The sequence below is a fragment of the Triturus cristatus genome, chromosome 2_2 (assembly GCF_964204655.1).
Source record: "Triturus cristatus chromosome 2_2, aTriCri1.1, whole genome shotgun sequence".
In the NCBI taxonomy this organism is placed as follows: Eukaryota; Metazoa; Chordata; class Amphibia; order Caudata; family Salamandridae; genus Triturus; species Triturus cristatus.
This window is the reverse complement of record NC_140582.1, coordinates 70,460,399-70,482,009: the sequence shown is the minus strand read 5'-3', so window position 1 is coordinate 70,482,009 and position 21,611 is coordinate 70,460,399. Positions and strand designations below refer to the sequence as shown.

At 43.7% G+C, this 21,611-nt stretch overlaps 1 pseudogene across 1 annotated transcript in view; it reads left to right on the top strand.

Moving 5' to 3' along the window:
• Positions 1–21,611, top strand: part of LOC146861868 (uncharacterized) — a 171,188-nt pseudogene that overhangs the window by 50,787 nt on the left and 98,790 nt on the right. Inside the window, exon 4 of the transcript XR_014978068.1 lies at positions 9,855–9,965. The product of XR_014978068.1 is annotated as an uncharacterized LOC146861868 (transcript). The remainder of the gene's footprint in view (positions 1–9,854; positions 9,966–21,611) is intronic.

Below are 21,611 nucleotides of genomic sequence, written 5' to 3'. Positions count from 1 at the left end.
ATTTTAATTATTTTCCCTTAACTGTAAACAATGAATAAGGCCAAGGCTAATTTGGGAAACAGGGTGGCGGGTACATTGGATGCTTTTCTAACCAGGGCTAACACAGTATTGACTCAAGAAATATTAGATACTGAACGTAGATTTTCCTTAGATTATCAAAGTTCAATAAATAGGTTATCTCTAACTCCTGAATTTCTCTCCTTACCAGAACCCGGTTTCGCAGAAGGTTCTTCCACTATCATACCGACATCCCAGCCCCCTGCGGAGATGATTACCCCACTTGTTGAGGAACCCACGGTAGTGGAAAAAGGGATGACCACCAGGGGGAAACAGGGTAAAATTAAAACAGCTAAGGTTAATAACCCTAAAAGGAAGGGAAAACAGGAATGTAAGCAAGTGGGTGTTCAGGATAGCGTGATTGGGATAATAGATAATGCCCAGAATCTAGAGATAATCGAACTTGAAAACAGCCCTATGGGAAAACAGGCATCTAAGAGTGCTTTGTCCGTGGGTCAGGTGTACGAGTGCGATCTAGTAAAGATCGAAACTATGCTAATAAAACTATTGGATCCAATCCTAAAGAAGCTCACTAACATAGAAGACAGATTAGCACTTATAGAGGGGAATTGTGGTTGGAAACCTGACATTAGACCTGCTAATCTACCCAATAATACAGCAGAAATGATGTTAAGTGGCAATTCCAAGGTACATAATGGTGATATAAGAAAGAGAAGAGAGGCTCCTGCTAATATAGTTGCTCATCCCATCTCATCAACTGAAACAATACCCACCCCGGGGCCACTAGAATCTAGAAAGCCCAACAGTACTATTGATAGATCAAGGAGAAATCGGGAGAGGGACTTGCCTGATCAACATCTACAGGGAATCCAAACGATTGACTTACCAATGGAGTCTACACCTTACACTGTAATCTTGGGCAATGTCCCTCAATTGAAGGATGGGGCTACAGAGGATTTTGGCCAACTTAAAAATAAATTGAACCAATGGTTTACTAACAACTTATACAGGGGACAGGATGTTAACAGATTTATAATAATGGCTCGTAGAACTAATTGGATTGGCAAAAGGACCAAATCATACCATGGTGACTGTATTGCTGTGAATTTTGATAACCCGTATACTGCTGAGAAAATTTTATAGGAGTCCCATAAGTGTCAACCGGGTTCCGGTTCCAATATAGTCATTCTGTCCCTGGGCTATTTCTACACCCAAGAGCCCTGGTTGTACAAAACTGACACCAGCTGTAAAGATCATACACACACAAGGGACACCACGAGACAGAATTTTCGATATCGACCTTCTATTCGATTTCAATCCCCTAGGAATACGGTTAACGCTCATTTCCCTCTAGGACTAGAAATAACAAACAGATATCTGCCGTTATCGGATATAGAAGAGTGTGACTGATTAACCCCTCAGGTATCAAGTGGAACAAGCTTTCATACTCTCACACAGGATCTTAGTAAAGAAAGAGTAAAGGATAGACCATTGACCCCTAGAAATAATATTCTATCATGGAACATCGCAGGGCTGGCTAGGAAAAGTAATGATCCACGCTGGACTGCGTTTGTTAAACAGTACAAGATTATTAGTCTCCAGGAAACGTGGGATACGGACTGTAACCATTATTTGGATGGTTACAAGGTATTTTTTGTCCCGGCCTCCCCTTCGGCCAGTGGTAGGCCTAAGGGAGGTCTGGCAACTTATGTTTCACTCGATATTAAATGTGAGGCGCGTATGATCTCACACTCACACCCTGGAATTCTAGCAATTACATTAAGGAAGGGGCATTCTGAATGGGGGTTAATACATTTTTATAATTCCCCATCTACTCTAGCTGAAGGAGGAAATATTAAGTTTCTGGCTAAATTTATTAAAAAACACATGGCCAATAAACTTCATAGTCTGATAATTATGTTGGACTTTAATATTCATCCATGTGGTAACCCCTCTACCACCTGTTTAGCTAACTTAGGATGTCCGCTATTAACTGGCCTACATTTTGAACACACATTGCAGGGAGAGGAACTTAACGACCTCTTGAGTGAATACGACATGGGGTTAGCCATGTCCTATATGAGCCCGGCCACACTGTTTCCGATCCCAACTTTTATAGGTAAGGGGAATGGTACTTTTATCGATTATATTCTCATCTCGTCATCTTTAGCTCCCCTTTTAGGGGATTTTTCTATCACAATTAATGAAATTAGCGACCATAATCCGCTGACAGTTTATCTTGGTGGTATCCTGTCTGATCTTACCTGTAATACTCCAGTAATAGGAGTTTTAAGACCTATAGATGGCAAAAGGAGGCTAAGGTGGACTCAAATATCACCTACCATTTTTAATGACAACGTAAAGACCTATTGTTTGGGAGAAATAGTTATCTGTACAACAGACGGAGCAAATGCAAGTAGTATCCTGGACGCTTTTTTTAATTTGACCGGGAAAATAAGTGAATTACTGATAGCAAAGTCAGGACATACTGTTAATCTGGGTCCCAAATGGTTTGACACCAATTGTTCGAAAGCAGCCAAACTGCTAAGAGAAGCCCTGGCAAAAAAAACTAGAAATCTGTTGGTAGTGCGTTCCCTGAGAAGGGCGTATAGGGATGCCCTAGCATTCCGTAAGGCTTCATTAAAAGAAGAAGCCTGGGAAGAATTACTAGATAGCAGTACCCTAAAAGACAGTGCTAGGTTTTGGAAAGTTGTTAATGGTCCTTTATTTCAACAGGAGGGGGGGGGATGGTTTGGTGGCTCACATAGGTGAAGTTGACTGGGTCCATCATTTTAAATCAATGTTTGATAGCCCGGCTGATTCCGGCATTGTGACATCGAGTCGTGGGGATATCCCAGCTTTAACCTTTACTGAATCTGAGATTCTAGATGGAATCACGGGTCTGACAAGCAATAAAGCCCCGGGCCCTGACGGGATTCCACCTGATCTATTTAAATCAGACCCCAAATTTTGGGCAACTATTCTTTGTCCGGTCTTTAGTGCGGCCGCCACAGAAGGCTGTCCAAATAGTTGGGCATTGTCAACTATAGTGCCTGTTTTTAAGAAAGGTAATAGAAACGACACTAGCTGCTATAGACCGATATCACTTATTGATTCGGTCGTGAAGGTAATGGGGCAGGCTATTTTAAATAGGTTGAAGGACTGGGCAGTTAATAATAATATACTAACAGACTGTCAATACGGTTTTCATGCAGGGCGTTCAACCATCACACAGTGCCTTAACTTGTATTTGCTGCTTAACAAATACACTGTGGTGTATCCCGGTTCAATTCACCTCGCCTTCATGGACCTCTCATCAGCGTTTGACTGTGTCAACAGGTCTAAGCTTTGGCAGGCCATGGAGGCGAGAGGGGTAGATGCGGGGTTGATACATTTTTTATGGGACTTACACTCTTCAACCCGAGCAAATGTTAGGTATGGTAAAGATCTGAAAGTGACAAATGACTTCTCTATCAAGAAAGGTGTAAGGCATGGATGTATTATGGCTCCGTTTTTATTTAATTTTTATATTAACGATCTTGAGAGGACCTTGATAGAGACCGGTGCAGACTTCCCGCGTATAGCTGGACGGGGTATCCCCGTTTTGCTATACGCGGATGATGCTGTACTAATAGCTAGGACAGAAATTGGGCTCCAGACTCTGTTAAATTCCTTCTATGAATTTATGAACAAGCTAGATTTAAAAATTAACAGCACAAAGTCCTATACTATGAGACTAGGCAAACGCTCTAGTAAGACATTTCAATTTAAAACACGGGGAGACTTAATCCCTAGCACCAAGGTGTTCTCCTACTTAGGAGTTTTATTTGATGACAAATTAAAGTGGGAGGCCGTGATACAAAAAAAAAGGGGGGAGTTGGCTCGGGCAAATGCTGCAATTTTTAACTTCGCTTCTAAAATAGGGAAGAAACCGACGGGGGCCATGCTTCAGGTTTATAGAGCTAAGAGTGTTGCCATAGCATGCTATGGTAGTGAGTTGTGGGGACGTGGTGTGATTAAACCTTTACAGGTCGAGGAAAACAAATTTTTAAAAAGACTACTATGTGTTCCGCAAAGTACTCCGAACTTGGTGGCTCATGAAGAATTGGGAGTACCTTACATAGCCGACCATATAACGCTGCGCCCTATGATCTTTTGGCTACAGTGTTGGCTTAATTCGGATAGACCCTTGACTCAAGCTATACTCAGGGATTGCTTGGCTCTAGAGAACATGGCACGAATCCCTTGGTTTGCTTACATTAAAAAAAAGGATTTGAATTACTGGGAAGGGGTTCTCTATTTACCAAGTCTGAAGATATCCTTAAAAAGGACATCCCATTAATTAAAATCTCCTTTCTGAATTATAGGATGCAAGAAAGGGAAGGGATCGAGATTACTAAACCCAGTGTCCGGTCATATCTCACTTTAATTACGACCCCCACTGCCGAGCCTTACCTGCTGTCCACTCTTACTTCCCACAAATTTTTTTTATTAACTATGTTCAGATGTAATACATACCATATATTATTGGCTAGACCAAAAGGGGGAAACAGAGGGCAGATGTTACCAGTATGTGGTTGTGAGGGTCAATCGCCGCAAAATTTAGAACATTTTATGTTTTTCTGCAACTTTTATTCAGTTTCAAGGAAATCTTTCCTGATTCCAATTTTAAAGAAAATGAATTTCACTCAAGTTCAACCTGCCTTAATGTTTTTACAATTATTGCACATGGATTGTATATATTTTATTGTCCGTTTTTTAAAATCTATTCTGAAATCCAGAGCGGATATGGATTGTTAAATATGTCAATGGAACTTGATCTTTTTTAATTTTGGGCTGTGTATCTAAATAGTGTTTGTTTGTGACTTTTTATGAATTTATATACTAAATTCGAAATAAAGTATCTTTTGACTTGAGTTAAATTCTCCAGTGAGAATAATTTCCCAAGTTGGCTGTTCTAAACGGAATTCCGTGATGGTTGCAATAAGTTTGTTGAATAGATCCTTTTTTGTTTTTATTTTCAGTTGTACGTAGATATTAATTAAAATTATCGTGCTTACCCCTGAGTGTGTGCTCAGCTTCATTTTTATTATTTGCATAGCTGATGTGGATGTTGACAATTGAGTTGAGGAGATTCTTATTGCTGTGGAGATGTAGACAGCAAGGCCCCTCATTGCTCTTCCATATTGTCGTGTTCGTATAGCATTAACATGGTGACCTATCCTGCCTGGGACCTCTATCGGGGTCGATAACCAGGTTTCTTGTAATGCAATTGTTTCATAACTGTCCCAGTTCTCAGTGGTCCCTTTATCATGTAGGATTCCTCTTGCTCCTGCGATGTTCGACGACAGAATTTTGATTGGTGAAGAATAATCTATTGGGTGCGTTGTGCTAGCACGTCATTCTCCTTTCCAGCCGGTAGTGGGTGATCTTCGATGTACTGTTTTTGGCTGACTCTGTTCTTGTATATGTGTACCGTCTGCACCTTTGGCACCTCGTAATACCGAATAAATTAGGCTTGTGGTTGGATTATTGGTTTGAGACGTGCTTAACAGTAAAAAAGGTGATGGATAGCGTTTTATTGCTGGAGTGGAAAGTAATATTCCCCATTCTTCAAATGTTATGGTTTCTTTTAAGATGTCTGTTACTATGTCTTCATTCCTCCATATTGCTAAAGTATTTTCCTTTCCTATACTCTCTCCAGTATTAACGAATTCTATTGCCAATAAATCTGTGGATTTTAGGTATTGTAATTTTGGAATCACTCCCATTAGGCGCATGATGTTCCCTCTATTTAAATAGTCTTGGGGTCCTTGTGAGGCGTAATGTGGTGTAAAAAGAATCCTATTTGTCGAGTTTAATTTACACTCCTTTTTTTGCGGATGGGTTGATGACGTCTGCCGGGCCCTTTGATTTCTTCCAAGTTCTTCTGTTTCATTCCAATTCGCGTCAATACTCTGCATTTTTATGTTAATCAATAGCTGGTCTTTCTTGCCGTTTTCTAATATCTGGTCTGTCCTCGAGATAACTTGGCAATCTCCTCTGTTGTTACTGTTATAGACTTGCGAGTCAGTTGATGTCGTCTGTGCGTACCTTTGATTTCTTCCCAGTTCTTCTGATTCATTCCGATTCGCGTCATCTCTCTGCGTTTATATATTAATCAGTAGCTGAACTTCCTTGGCATTTCCTGGTGGCTGATCTGCCCTTGAGAAGACTTACCTTTTACTTTTGTTATCGCTGTTATGGATTTGTGTGTTAGAGCCTGGGTTCCTACGGGGTAGTCTTTTTCTTGTGCCAATGCGGGCAATTTCCGCTTGAGGCTTACTATTCGTTTAATAATATTAGTTTTGTTTGTCGTGTCAGTTGGACCTCCCGGTCTATTCGTACCTGATTTGGGTTCTTCTTCCTTGTTTTTTCTATTAGATGGATGGCCATTTTCTTGTGAAGTTAAGTTCACTTCCTGTAGCTGTCTTGCTGGCCTCATGGAACTTTTTTTATTTGGGTTACAATTGCCTCCTGACGTCTTAAACTGGTCACACCAGGTTTGATATCTTCTTTGTTATTTCTAGTTAATTGATAGTCTCTTCTCACAAAGCTCCTGATTGTTGAGGTCGAGCTGTTTGATGCTGGCGGAGCCCATTTCGTTGGACATGAAGATTCAGTTAGCCTCGACTGGTCTGAGCAACTTGCCTCATCTTCCTCCTTTTGTTTATGATATTTCCCTGGTGATACTGGTAGTCGCTGTTTACTGTAGTCAAAGTTAAAGATTGGGTAGTTATCCAATACCTGTGTTTTTGATGTTTTACTCACAGACAGACGATTTCTCGCTTTCTAGGCTTGTTTTTTTTGTCTTTTCGTTAGAGTCGGCAGTGGATTTTTTTTGGGTTTCGTCTGCCCATACGTTTGTTGAATCGCTTTAGTTCTTGAGTCATGTATATTGGTAATTAGGTCTATGGATAGACAGTCTACCAAGAATGAATCCTCACTTAATTTCTCTGCTTTTGGCTTCTTTTCATTTGGCAGTAAGGTGATCTGTTCAATGTTATGTGACACAGTGTTTGGATACTTATTTACTATATTATGTACTGTATTACATAAGGTAGTGGTTTGGATGTTCTTGTCCCCGGTCCTAGCATTTTTAACGTTTGCTATATTATTTTCAGGGGGACAGTTTGTACGTTTGTTTTCATGGATGATACTTTTTAGTATGGTTGGTAGGTCCCTTAGTTTTTCCACAATGGGACAGCAAGTGCAATTAGGAGCTTGTGTCTGCCTTCCTTTTGGGTCCTTATTATCTGCAAATAGATCCATCATTGTGTCAAGTTTATTGTTTATTCCTGAGATGTTCTCCGCAATTACATTCATTAAGTTTATTTGAATATCGAGGTTATCTGACTGCATATTGAGGGTGCTGATTGAGGTTTGTAGTGTTTTGACTAGGGCGACGTGTAAATTTGAAAGGGCTTCCAGGTTATATTCAGATTCCTGTTTCAGTTTCATAAAATGTTCGTTACTTGACGGATGACCAGTACCGTTTTTGTCCGCTACGTTGTCCTCATTGTTTGTTTTGTGGATTTAGAAGTTGTACTTATTGCTTGTAGAATCTCTTTATTATTCAGTATTGATTTGGACTCCATCCAGGAATCGCTAAAATCATCTGTGTTGCAGATATCTTCATTTTTATTGATTTGGATTTTCTGTTGCCTCGGCGTAGATTGGCCTTTGGGTTTTACTTCTTTGCAAATAGCATTCGAGTTATTGTGGTTTCCTGCGCCTACATTGTGCATTATATCCTGATTAGGTTGAAGGTAGCTATGTGTTTGTCCTGGTTGATTTGGGCTGGTCTTGCAGATTGGTGTTGATGTTATTAAGACTTAATCTACATTCACATTCTCAAGGACGATGTCCGGTCTCTCACTCTGTACTGGGGCTCCCTCATTGTCATTGACTCCATTTTTTCTATATACTTGTGCTTGAATGGTTTGCATGTTGTTGCTCCAACAGAGCGATTGTTTGACCTCTTGCACTATATGCTTGCTCTTTTGTGATGTTTCTTTTTCCTCAATTACTTGCGGTGCAATGTTCATGAGTGATACCCTTGTCGTGTACAACAAGTTGGCTTTTTTGTCCTCCTGAGTGGAGGTTGATTTATACAGCGTCAATGGTTTTAGAAGGCCGTTTACTTTTTCCGGCATGGAATAGAGGGCTGCAACTTGGTCCTTTAAAAAAGTAAATTTACCAGTTGAATTCATCGAGCCAAAAATTGAATTAGTGGGTGATATAAGAGCGGCTCCTTGGTTTTGATTTTGTAAAGGTTTAGGTGAGCCACCCTTAACACCAGCTGTTCCTTTAATGTTATTTGTGGATTTGCTATTCCGTTTTGTGGGTTGTGGTGGGTTTTTCCTTGTCCTTCCTGACCTCATAGTGCTGCCTGGTGCTATCAGGTGTGGAATTTGTTTATTTATTTATTTTAATTGCCGCGCTTGCGATGTCTCTGGTGTCTTCTGGTAGTGGCAAGCCAGGAACAGGTGGTGAACAAAGCGATGGGCTACGGGCTACGGGTCAGGTGAGTGAGACACACCTAGTTGGACTGCTACGCCCCGGTCTGCCCAGGTCTTACCCCAGCTTACAAGGAGAGGTCCCCTGTACCCCCTGCACCCTGCGCCTTGCACTTCCCACTGGAGCTATGCGTGCTCTTTCTTGTACCCCTCACAGGTGGTGTAACGTGGTGTAACGTGGTCTGGCGTGACTCAGCAACAGTAACAGTAAAAACTAGTTGCAGCATGCCTGCTCTCCCTTTCCTGGGGTCAGTGGTCAGCAAGACAACAGAGTCCAAGCGTAGGCGAAGTGGCAGCAAAAGCACAGTAAATGCGGTAAGGCAGTGTTCAGTAAAAACTAGTTCCAGCACGCCTCCTCTCCTTTTTCCTGGGGTCAGTAGTCAGCAAAACAGCAGAGTCCAAGCGTAGGCAAAGTGGCAGCAAGAGCACGGTAAGACGCGGTAGGCAGTGTTGAGAGTGACAATGGCAGTGAGAAATGGTAATGGCAGCTGGTTTGGACAGCTGTCCAAGGTGAAAGAAAGCAAGCAAAAAGAAAGCAAAAAAAAAAAAGAAAAGGAAGGCCACACCAGCAATAGGCCGACACCACCAATGCCGCCAACCTCGAGGTCTATCGCCTACCTCCCCCTGGCCTCACGCCTCGCGCCGGCCGGCGCCTTCCTGCAGTCTGCCGTCTGAGCTGCGGGGACCGCTGGGACCGATGGACTGAGAATCGGGAGCCGAAGCCTTTCTCACCAACGCGGCTTTCCACTGCGACTTGCTCCCGCTCCCCCCGCTGCTGCTGCTCGAGAACAAGCCAGAACTGCCAGACTGGCGACGTGCGGTAAGCCGAGAAACTTCCTCCAACATAGGAATGTAAAACGTCATATAGTTATCCTATAATCGCAATCCCCATCTCAAACTTAGGAAATCTTTGAACTTCTACTTACCCAGTCTTTTATAGTGCCCTGTCTCTTCTGAAACATTTCCTAGGCAACTTGTTTATTTAAATACCACAACGTAACAGTATTAATGTCTTGAGTTGTATGAATGTACATCTGCTGACGGTTGAAAAAAATGCATATATTTTGCTCACTGTCTAAAAAAACAATTGTAAGTGCAAATGTTTACCAAATTCACCCCCTCTGTCCTATACATGGTCAATATTCTCAATTCCCCTGAGATTGTTCTAAACATTGTCTTTTGTTGAGATGAATGATGTTTTAAAAAGATTAATTTCCAATGTTTTAAGTTTACTATGGCTTTCTGTACTAAGTAACAGTTTTTTCTCTTGTTACAAAGGTTTGCCATTTCACACAACTGAGTTGGTTTCGAGAAAAGAAAAAACAGGAGTAGTACTGCTTGATCAGTTTGGTGCAGAAGTTGATGAAAGCAGCCTTGACCCCCAATTGGGTACGTTTAAAGACTAATAGTAGTATTACAGTGTTAGACTTGGATGGCAAGCTTCATGCTTCCTTCACAGCACATTGCAAATATTTATTTGTTAGTGTTTTTTATATAGCGCAAACGAAACCCAGCGGGTGGCTGAGCGCTTCACACATTAGCAGTTGTTGTAAGTTCCAAGTGACAACAATCAGGCAAACATTCAGTGTATCGAATGGTATTACATATTGTCTGTTAAAGTGGTTGTAGGCAGTGATTAAAAAAGGAGGAGAGGAAAATATAACAAGAAAACATAAAATTAGGTTTCAGCAATGGTAAGTAGGATCATTCACATTTGGAGATTCTGTTAAAATGGTAAGCGTAGACATTGGTGAAATTTGAAGGGGGTGGCCATTACTCTGTGTTGCTCCTATGTAATTGTATTTCTCGTATTGAGACTATGACGTTATTCTCATCTCCGGTAAATTGTACATCTGATCATCAGGTAGTCGCATTGTTGGAAATTTAATTTTTCTATAAAGTAGTATCATCTGCATTGTCTCGCCATTAATTGTTTTGCCTATGCCAGGGAGACTGCTGCTTTTGCTCAGCTATAAATATAGCAATCTGTTTTTGGGAAGAGGATGTCCCATTGTAACAAACCTCCATGCAGTACTGCTCTTGATTGTAATCACTGGAAAGGTTGAAAGATGTGCTGCGATTTTGTCCTTTATTGAATAGTATCCTAGCAGTAGGATCTTCTATTTTGCTGGTCTGTGTTGATCACACAGTGGGTCGAATTTCAAATGCGGTCAACATTCAGGTTTACCATTTAAATCCTAAGAAATTAAAAAAGATGATGGCTCCACATCCCTGAACTATGAATCACTGCTAATATTAGATTTTTTCCCAGTTATGTCCGATCCAGGCTACAGTGATATAATTCAGGAAGTCTGAAAGATGTCAAATAGTTTCCTTAATCCAAGGCACTATTAAAAGCCACTGGTGCGCTGTGTCAATGTAAGATCTATTGCACACTTTTAGGAAGTTCCGTCCCTATTTCTAGTGCCTAAGGCAGCGTTTCTTAAACTGTGGGTTACGACCACTAGTGGGTCACCTGCCGATTTCTGGTGGGTCGTGAAAGAGCAATAAATAAAGATGACTTTACATCTTGTATTTATCTTATCGCATTTGCTGTGCTTCAAAGACAAAGGTCAGATGTCAAGCAGTGTTTTTTGACAAATTGCTGCATATTCTTTTAATAATAAGATTGGTGTTTACTTTTCTTTCTTTGCAAACTGAGAGGAGTTTTTGTAGTGGACTATATGACAAATATTTTTGGGTACATGGAGTATGAAAGGAAAGGCTGTAGTGAGTAGGTGTGTGAGTGGCTCTATGGGTGAGTTAGTGGTTGCGTGAGTACTTGTATGGGTCGGTGAATGTGTATGTGATTGGTTGTGTGGGTTTGTAAGTGGGTGTATGAGAGGTTGTATAGGAGTGTGAGTGAGTGTCTGGGACATTCTGTTGATGATGTCATCCCTGTTGTCATGAGTGATGTCACTGACCATGTCATGTGTGATATAAAATATGAAGTCATAAGCAGTGCATTGCAGGGGCGTAAGTTATAGTTAGCTCAGGTAACAATAACTGCTGAATTGCTATGGTTTTGTACGTGTGAAATCTGGACCTAACTATCAAGTCCCTGTAACCTTTGTTTTTTTTCAGTGAATTTCCAAGTTTTAAAAAAAATATCTATTTCCTGACTATAATGTCCCTGTAAACTTTGTTTTTTTCAGTGAATTTCGGACGTTTCTTTATAATTGTATTTTCTAAGGTTAGCGTCTCTGTAAAGTTTAGTTTAAAAAACATTCTATGGTTTATTAGAGTGCTTGTGAGGTTTCTTCAATAATGTGTTATTTATTAAATATATATATATTTTTAATATATGTCACAGACAGATCGCAACTGTATCCGTGGAGGGGTCTTGACTCCTGCATGATTTTCTTGTAGCCGTATTGAAAGCGCTATATAAAAGATTTAAATGTTTTGTTTAAAGTAAGTAATCTTCTAATAAAGTAATAAAATGAGTATAAATATGGAGGAAAAATATTTTAAAGGTCGTTTTTAAACATTTCGCAAAGTCGTGATGCCTTCGCGACCAGTTCTCACAGATATTTCCTGGCATATTTTTGGCTGTAGTAAATTCATAGTTACACACTTTAGAGGTTTTGTTCCAAGTAAGAGATTTACTAATAAAGTCCCAAAAGTAGTATAATTCTTGAGAAAAAACATTTGAAAGGTCGTCTTAGCACATTTTGCGGAGCCGTGATCTGTGCCAGTACGTATTCCTAGAGCCACAGCGGGGATGTGACTCTGGCGTATTTTTAGCAGTAGTAAAGACATACTTACACACTTTAAAGGTTTTGCTCAAAGTATGAGGTTTATTAAAAAATAATTAAAGTAGTGCAATTATTGGGGAAAGGCTTTTTAAGAATGGTTTTAAAACATTTTGTGGAGATGTGACGTTATCACAACGTGAGCACGACGGCATCCCAAATCTAATGTGACACAGAAACAAATGGATTTGATTGGCTGAACACCTTTTTATCATTAATACAGAAAGGCCCCACCCATTTTCCTCTATCTTTTTGATGTGTCTGTGTATTTTGACACCTGTATATTGTCTCTGGCTATTCTGTTTTTGGTGTTTCTCTTGTTATTATGAGTACAAAATGTCATCTGGTGGTGCTCAGAGTCCAGAAGATCATGGTAACCCACCCCAGGAATGAAGAACCGCCAAAGGCTAAGAAGGAGAGTATTGTAGGGACCTTTTTTACAATTCCAGCTGGGGAGAAAAAGGTCAATGCCAAAAAGATGACATGCAATCTTTGCATCAAAATCCTCCCTAGAGGAACAGACAAAAAGTATTCAAGTGGCATTTGATGATGAAACATATGCACACCATGCACTCATCACAACTTCTGAGAGAAAAGAGAGAGAGGGAAAGGAGGGACCAAGAATCTGGTACAGATGGTGTGTAACCAAGCACCTCACGTGGTCCAGTGCTGGTGACAGAACCACATCTCAGTGTCCAGGAATTTGCTGCAGTTGGACAATATTGTCTGAAATGTAAGGCTATTTTGACCATCGGAGAGCAACCTATCCCTGCTATTATTCAGATCATTAACACTCATAAGTGTGTTTTACCTCAGTTGCTGGCGCAAGTGTCTTGGTTTTCATTAGCAAGCACTATGTATCAAAGGTTTTTCAAGAAACTTAAAAAAAACACCAATAAAAAGAATTAGTTAAAAAAGACTTTTTTTTTACGTTAAAAAACAAAATATACAGTTCTTGTTAGAGCCACCAAATCTGGTTTAAGAAAGAATAATTGTATGTTACATGTGTGTTTATAGTGGTGTGAATACGTCAGGTTTTCATTGTGTGACTGAGTATATTGGTGAGTGAGTGGCTGTATGGGTGTGTAAGTGTGTGTGAGTGCCTGTTTCAGTGAGTGAGTGGGTCTGTTAGTGGCTGTATAGGTGAGTGAATGGGTGCCTGAGTGGCTGTATAGCAGAGTGAGTGGGTGTGTTAATAGTTGTATGAGTGAATGACAATGTGTGTGAGTGGCTGTATGGGTGAGTGAGTGTGTGTGTCAGTGCCTATATCAGTATCAGTGAGTGAGTACGTCTGTGAGTGGCTGTATAACTGAGTAAGTGTGAGAGCCATATGGATGAGTGTGTCTGTGAGTGGCTGTATCAGTGAGTAAGTGGGTGTATGAGTGCCTGTATGGGTGGCTGAGTGGGTGTGTGTGTCTATATGGGTGGTGAGTGCGTGTGTGAGTAGCTGTATAGGAGAGCGAGTGGGTGTATTAATAAAAATGGGCACAGTCTTTCTGCCCAGCAGGGGCATAACGGGAGCAATAGCCCCCGATCTCCCAGTCCCCCCGGGCGGGGGGCAGAAAGCCCACTAGGCACCAGTGATATGCCCCATCCCCCGAAACACAAATGGGACAGAATATTTGCCCTCCCTTGTGTGCAGATGGGGGTTATTACCCCGAACTGCCCCCAGGGAGGCAGAAAGCCGACTAGACAATAGGGATTTATTCTTTGTTTATAAAAGAGGGTTAGGAGCTGCCTACAATGGGCTACGCCATTGCCCCACCCCACATAAATGGGGACAGAAGTCTTTCTGCCTAGGGGGTAGGTGAGGCAATAGCCCCAGATCTGCCCCCGCTAGGCACCAGAACTATTTCTTATTGTAGGGGTGGGGGCTGCCCAGAATGGGCATGCCAATGCTTCCACCCCCCAATAAAAATGGGCACAGTCTTTCTGCCCCTTGGGGGCATATGGGAGCAATAGCCCCCGATATGCCCACAGGGGTGGCAGAAAACCCACTAGGCACCAGGGACTATTTTTGTTTCTTAGTGTAGGGCTGTGGCCTGCAAGAATGGTCATGCCAATGCCTACACCCTAAAAAAATAAATAAAAAAAAACCAAAGGAAATGATGGACGGAGTGTTGAACATTGCAAGCACTCACCCCCAGTCAACTGATCTGGGTTTAATCCATCATCGTTCTTTAGCCCACTCTGCCACCCCAGTTCAGACATGGCCATATGCAAATCAGCCTGACCCTGTGCCTCATGGGAACAGTCCAGCCCGAACTGCCAAGCCATGTCTTCCCTGGACCGGAAACAAGCTTCCTAGGACCGGTTTCTGGCATTTCAGCCGTCTTCAGCCAGGCTTGCTTGAATCCAGTGACAAAGTGAGCAAGGGACTCACGTCTGAGCATACCCTGACAACTTATGGCGAACAAAGCAAAAACCAAAGGAAATGATGGACGGAGTGTTGAACATTGCAAGCACTCACCCCCAGTCAACTGATCTGGGTTTAATCCATCATCGTTCTTTTGCCCACTCTGCCACCCCAGTTCAGACATGGCCATATGCAAATCAGTCTGAACCTGTGCCTCATGGGAACAGTCCAGCCCGAACTGCCAAGCCATGTCTTCCCTGGACCGGAAACAAGCTTCCTAGGACCGGTTTCTGGCATTTCAGACGTCTTCAGCCAGGCTTGCTTGAATCTAGTGACAAAGTGAGCAAGGGACTCACGTCTGAGCATACCCTGCCAACTTATGGCGAACAAAGCAAAAACCAAAGGGAATGATGGACGGAGTGGGGGCATATCGGGGCAATGGCCCCTAATATGGGGGGGGGTACAGAAAGCACTGGCCCTTTTCTTTTGCAATGTGCCTAGCTGTTGATTTTGGGCCCTAGCTTAGCCGGCACCTAGGGAAACCTAGCAAACCTGTGCACTTTTGAAACCTAGACACCCAGGGGAATCCAGGATGGGGTGACTATTTGGCTCTCACCAGGTTCTGTTACCCAGAATCCCATGCAAACCTCAAACTTTGTAAAGTTCTGGAATCTGCGGGGAGTCACAAACTTCCACCCACCCAGCATTCCTCCAAGTCCCTCACTTGTGTGGGTAGGCCTAGTGCCGGTCACAAGAAAAGTCCCGAAACGCAACATTGACACATCACATTTTTCCAGTGAAAACAGACCCTTTTTTCTCAATGTGTTTAGCTGTGGATTTTGGACCCTAGCTCAGACAGCACCTAAGGAAACCTAGCAAACCTGTACATTTTTGCAAACTAGACACCCAGGGGAATCCATGTTGGGGTGACTTGTGTGGCTCTCACCAGGTTCTGTTACCCAGAATCCCTTGCAAACCTCAAACCTTGTAAAAAAAAAAAAAAAAAAAGAAAAAAACACATTTCCTCATATTTCTGTGATTTAAAGTTCTGGTCTCTGTGGGGAGCCACACATTTCCACCCACCCAGCATTCCCTCAAGTCTCCCGAAAAAGATGGTGCCTCACTTGTGTGGTTAGGCCTAGTACCCGCAACAAGAAATGGCCCTAAACGTACTGTGTAGACTTCAAACTTATCGATCATAAAAAGATTTGGTTTTGCGAGGGAGTCTCATGCATTTCTGGTACCCGGCTCGGTGGGCATCTAGAGAAAACTACCAAACACAGACATTCCTGAAAACTGGCCACCTGGGGAAGTCAAGGAAGGTATGACTTCCATGAATCTCACAACGTTCTCCTAATCGGAATCCCCTGCAAACCTCAAATTTAGCTAACAAAAATAACATTTTCCTCACATTTCTGTGCGGGAAAGGTGTGGGATCACTGGACTGACGTAAATTTCCTACCACCCAACGTTCCCGATACAAATTGTACCTGATTTTGTGGGTGGGCTAAGTACCCGAGACAGGGAAGAGCCGAAAACATATTGTGGAGACATCAAAATAAGCTATCAGAAAACAACCTGGTTTTGCAAAGAGGGTCACCTGCGTTTTAGGTCCTGAGCTTGGCGGCCATTTAGGGCACCCTACCAAACCCAGACAGTTCTGAAAACTAGACACCTGGGGAGTCCACGGAGGTGTGGCTTGCATCGATCACCCAAAGGTTTCTTACCCAGAATCCCCTGCAAACCTAAAATTTAGCTAAACAAAACCACATTTTCCTTACATTTCTGCCTTGAAAGCTATATACATAATCAATATGTACTTCTTCTAAAACGCTAAACATGACAATTATAAATCATTGTGCATGTTGAGAGTAATTATTAATGATCTGCTACATATATCTAAAAGGTCTCGAATACCTGAAGCAGAATGTTATCAGATCTGTCACTGAGTAAACGTTGGAGCAAATGATACAGTGCGGAACACATTCCCTTATTTTTTTTATTTTTTTATTTGATTAACAAAATGTGATAAATGAAGAGGTGCATTGAAAACGACATTTGCATAGCAGTTGACACCTAAACTGTCTTTCAACTGGCATTCTACAATATCTCCCTCATTTTCTAGACTTTTCTTCTTAATACTTTCTAGCTTGTGCTGGTTTGCTTTCTTTTCTTTAACATCAGTCAACTCTTTGTAAGCTTCTGTTTTGGACAGATTACCTGTTTTTCATAAGTAGGGTACTGCCCTAAATGAGGATGTATAGACTTCTTAATTGATTGCACTCTCTTACACAGCTTGCATCAGCACTAACGTTCTTATCAAATTCAACTAAAAACAAACTAGACAATGTTCTAACTCGGGATAATTCTACGTTCGAGGCATGTGGGCTGCTGAATTCATATCTGTGCATAGATCGCCGCCTAGTGTTGGGTCCGGATGATTGCACATTGTTGTCCTGGAAGAGTCTTCGAAGTATCACGAGATAGGTGGCTCCTCCCCTGGACTACAGTGCGCATGGGCATCCCCTCCATCCTCAGATAGTTTTTTTCCGCCATTGGGTTCGGATGTCCTATCTTAGCTCTTTGAGTAGTTAGGCCACTACTCGTCGGTTAATGTTTTCGTTCGGCGGCGAGTTATTTCATCGAAGTTAGCCATTTGCCCTTCGACGTCCAAGGCCCGAGCGGGATCGACGATGGAACCAAAGACTTCCAATAGCCCCTTCAAGCGTTGCCCTCTGTGCAACGCGAAGTATGCTCGCTTCGACGTGCACCCGGTGTGCAACAAGTGCCTCTCTCCAACCCACGACGAAGCCACCTGTATGGCGTGTTCCAGGTTTCGCTCCAAGAAAACCCTTCGCATTCGTCGAGCAGCTCGGCTCGAGGTGCAGAATGCGGCGTCGAACCCGGACAACATCTTCGGGACCAAAGATGAGGAGGTCGTGGACCTTGAAGCTCGGGGAGAGATATCGGATACGGCGTCGGAGCGCGAATCCGACTATGATGCGGAAGACGAACATATATTAGAAGAAGAAGACGACGTCATCGAACAGGTAGGAGACGACGAAGGGGCCCTTGGGGCCGAAGAGGATGGCTCAGAAGATGAGCTAGGCCCACAAATCGGCACATGGCCCACGGAGACACTTGATAAGGCTCAGGTCGCGGGATCGCCACAAGGCCTTACCCAAGACCATTCCTCTCGTTCTTCTGCCCACATAAAGGCCCGGCGTCGAAGTATCCCAAAGAGCCATCGGTATCAAACGCCATCACTCGATCAACGGGAATCGAAACTGAAGGCGACGGCACCGAAATCGAAACCGAAAGGGAAAGAGTCTCTCATCGGCAACAAGGCCTCGAAGCCCTCGGAGCCGAAGACACAAAAGAAGGCGGTCGACGCCGACAAATGTCATGGGGACGTCGAGCCGAGGGCGACACTGATGATCAAGGTCAAGGTTGCTGACCCGAAACTATCGGCGCCGAGGATCGTCCACTCCGAGATGGAGAGTGACCCTCAAGAGCCAACCCATTCCCATCGTGTCCAGAAGACGACGTCGGGGACAGGGGTTGATGCCACAACGAAGAAGGCGTCGAGGGACCGTGTCCAATCCACACCCTCTCCCTTTGTAAAGCAAAAGGTGTCGGAATCGTTAGCACGCATCCACGACAAGGCTTCCATGCCGGGCGCAACCATGGCCCCCCAGCCGAAGACAGTCAGCACAGTGCACATCGCGTCGACGCACATCAAGTTCGGGCTCCCGCCAGCGGTGCGACCGAAGATGTTCGACGCCAAGAAAGGTCTCAACCCGCAAGACGGTGTCGACCCGAAGAAAAATGTCAATGCACCGACAGAAATTCAAATGGGACTGAAAACTGTGGCAGTACCTCACGAACATGAGGATCCGAAGCAATTCATCGACGCCAACACTGGTAGACTTTCCATTTACAAGAGGAAAATAGTACCAGAGACACCAATGGAGCCATACAAGATTCCATTAAAGAAGAAAAAAGCCACATCACCAATTCTGATGGAACATATTCAATATGGTGCCCCAGATCCTCAGTCATTCTCGCCAACACACTCTGATATGGATGTTGGAGATACTGGTGATATGGAGGACACTTATCCTGTAGACACTGACCCTGAAGATCAAACCCAACCTTGGGTGGACAATACTGGTGCAGGGGACAATACTGCTCCAGACACACAGGCATATGTGGTGAAAACATCTCCTACAGAGGATACTGCTGCTTTTAATGCATTAATTGAAAGAGCTGCTAACAATCATGACGTACAGCTCCACACTGATCCCATTGAAGACGACTTTCTAATGGATACATTCTCTACATCAGAAAGATCTGTTAAAACTCTGCCTATGCTAAAGGGGGTCCTCAAACAAGCCAATGACATTTTTAAGGAGACCACAAGGGCTAGGGTTCTCAACCCTAGAATTGAGAAGAAATATAGGCCAGCTCCTGTGGACCCTGCCTATATAAGAGGACAGTTGCCTTTGGACTCATTGGTGGTTTCCAATGCTCGGAAGAGGGCCAACTCACAGACAACGGGTGATGCTCCTCCCCCCGACAAGGAGTCTAAGGTCTTGGAGACATCTGAAAAGAGGGTTGCTGCCCAAGCAGCTAACATCTGGAGAATTGCCAACACTCAGGCACTTCTGGCTTGATACGACAGGGCGCATTATGATACCCTAGAAACACTACTACAGCACCTCCCAGATCAGTATAAGGAAGGAGCAGAGTCACTTATTAGAGAGGGGAAGCTTATTAGCAACGCTTCCATTAAGTGTGCTCTTGACGCAGCTTACACTGCAGCTAGGGCCATCAACACCAGCGTCATGCTACGAAGGCATGCTTGGTTGAGAATCTCAGGATTCAAACCTGAAATACAAACCACTATCCTCAATCAACCTGTCAACCCTGACTCCCTCTTTGGCCCCGAGGTTGACACCACCTTGGAAAAACTCAAAAAAGATACGGAGACTACAAAGTCTATGGGGGCTCTGCAATCACAGCAGTTTAGGAGTGGGTCTTTTCGTCGCTCTAGCACCAGAGGACCATCTAAGAACCAGAACTCCCAACAGTCGCAGTACACTAAAGGAGGTACACAAACCACCTATAATAAAAAATAATAGAGATGGATACCGGGGAAACAACGTCAAAGGCAGAGGCCGCGGAAACAACAGCTCCAGGTCCTCTGCCACCAACAAACAGTGACACCTTGTCACTGCCCCCCGACCACGTAACACCTGTCGGGAGGAGACTCCAAAAGTTCCTGCCGGTCTGGGAATACATCACTACAGACAAGTGGGTGAGAGATGTTATCCAGTACCGTTATTGCCTGGAGTTCACGTCCACTCCACCCAACATACCACCAAGACACCATCATATGTCCGCAGAGCACTTGCACTTATTCCAACAGGGAGTTCTCAGTCTGCTCCAAAAAGGAGCCATAGAACTCGTCCCTGCGAAAGACCACGGATCAGGGGTATACTCACTGTATTTCCTAATCCCCAAAAAGGATGGGTCTCTCAGACCCATACTGGATTTAAGACCTCTAAACCATTATATTCTGTCAGAGCATTTCCACATGCTCAATCTGCAACAAGTGCTGCCGTTGCTCAGTCAGGGAGACTTTCTCGCAACACTAGATCTCAAAGATGCGTATTTCCATATACCCATACACTCATCACACAGAAAATATCTCCGGTTCGCTGTTCTAAATCAACATTACCAGTTCAAGGTCCTCCCTTTCGGAGTAACAACGGCACCCAGAGTGTTCACCAAGTGCCTAGCGACAGTAGCGGCACACTTAAGGAGACAGCACATACATGTCTATCCGTATCTGGACGACTGGCTTATCCAGGGAAAGTCAGCCCAGCAGTGTGCCAACCCCATGTCCCGCACTATTCACCTTCTTCACAGCCTGGGATTCTCACTGAATTAGTCCCACCTTCAACCCTCCCACGTACAGCAGTACCTAGGCGCGACCATAAACACTCTGGCAGCCACGGCACAGCCCAATTCAGTGAAGATCAACAGCATGCAGTTGCTCATAAAAAAGTTCAAACCTCAACACTCACTACAGGCACGAGTATTTATGCAGTTGATAGGCATGATGGCCTCCTGCATCTTCATAGTCCCGCACGCGAGATTACATATGCGCCCGCTTCAGGAGTGCTTAGCACGTCAGTGGAATCAGGCCCACGGACAGTTGAAAGACCTAGTGTTGGTGAGCGGTCGGGCATACAACTCTCTGCATTGGTGGAATCCACAAAACCTTTGCAAGGGCCGACCGTTCCAGGAGCCTGTTCCACAAATCATACTGACGGCGGACGCGTCTCTCCAGGGACGGGGAGCTCATGTACTCCATTACACAGTGCAAGGACTATGGAATACGCAACAGAGGAGGATGCACATCAACCTTTTGGAACTGATGGCAATCTTCCTTGCAATGAAAGCATTCAAAGTACACTTGTGCAACAAGGTCATGTTGATCCGAACGGACAACATGACTGCCATGTACTACATACAGAAGCAGGGAGGAACACACTCGCCACAGTTGTCTCATCTGGCTCAGAGCATGTGGAAGTGGGCCATTCAGAGGAACATCTTCCTCATGGCGGAACACCTCCCGGGCAAGGACAACCAGATGGCAGACCTGCTCAGCAGACACAGCCACCAAATGCACGAGTGGGAGATACACCCATCAGTACTCCAGCCGTACTTCCAACAGTGGGGTCATCCAGAGATAGACCTGTTCGCCACAAGGGAAAAGCTTTCCTAGTTGCCATCACTTCGCTAAGACGAGTTAGTGAACTTCAGGCACTAACCATTCAAGAGCCATTTATACAAGTTAATGCAAACAGGGTCGTACTACGCACCAACCCTACTTTCATGCCCAAGGTAGTTTCG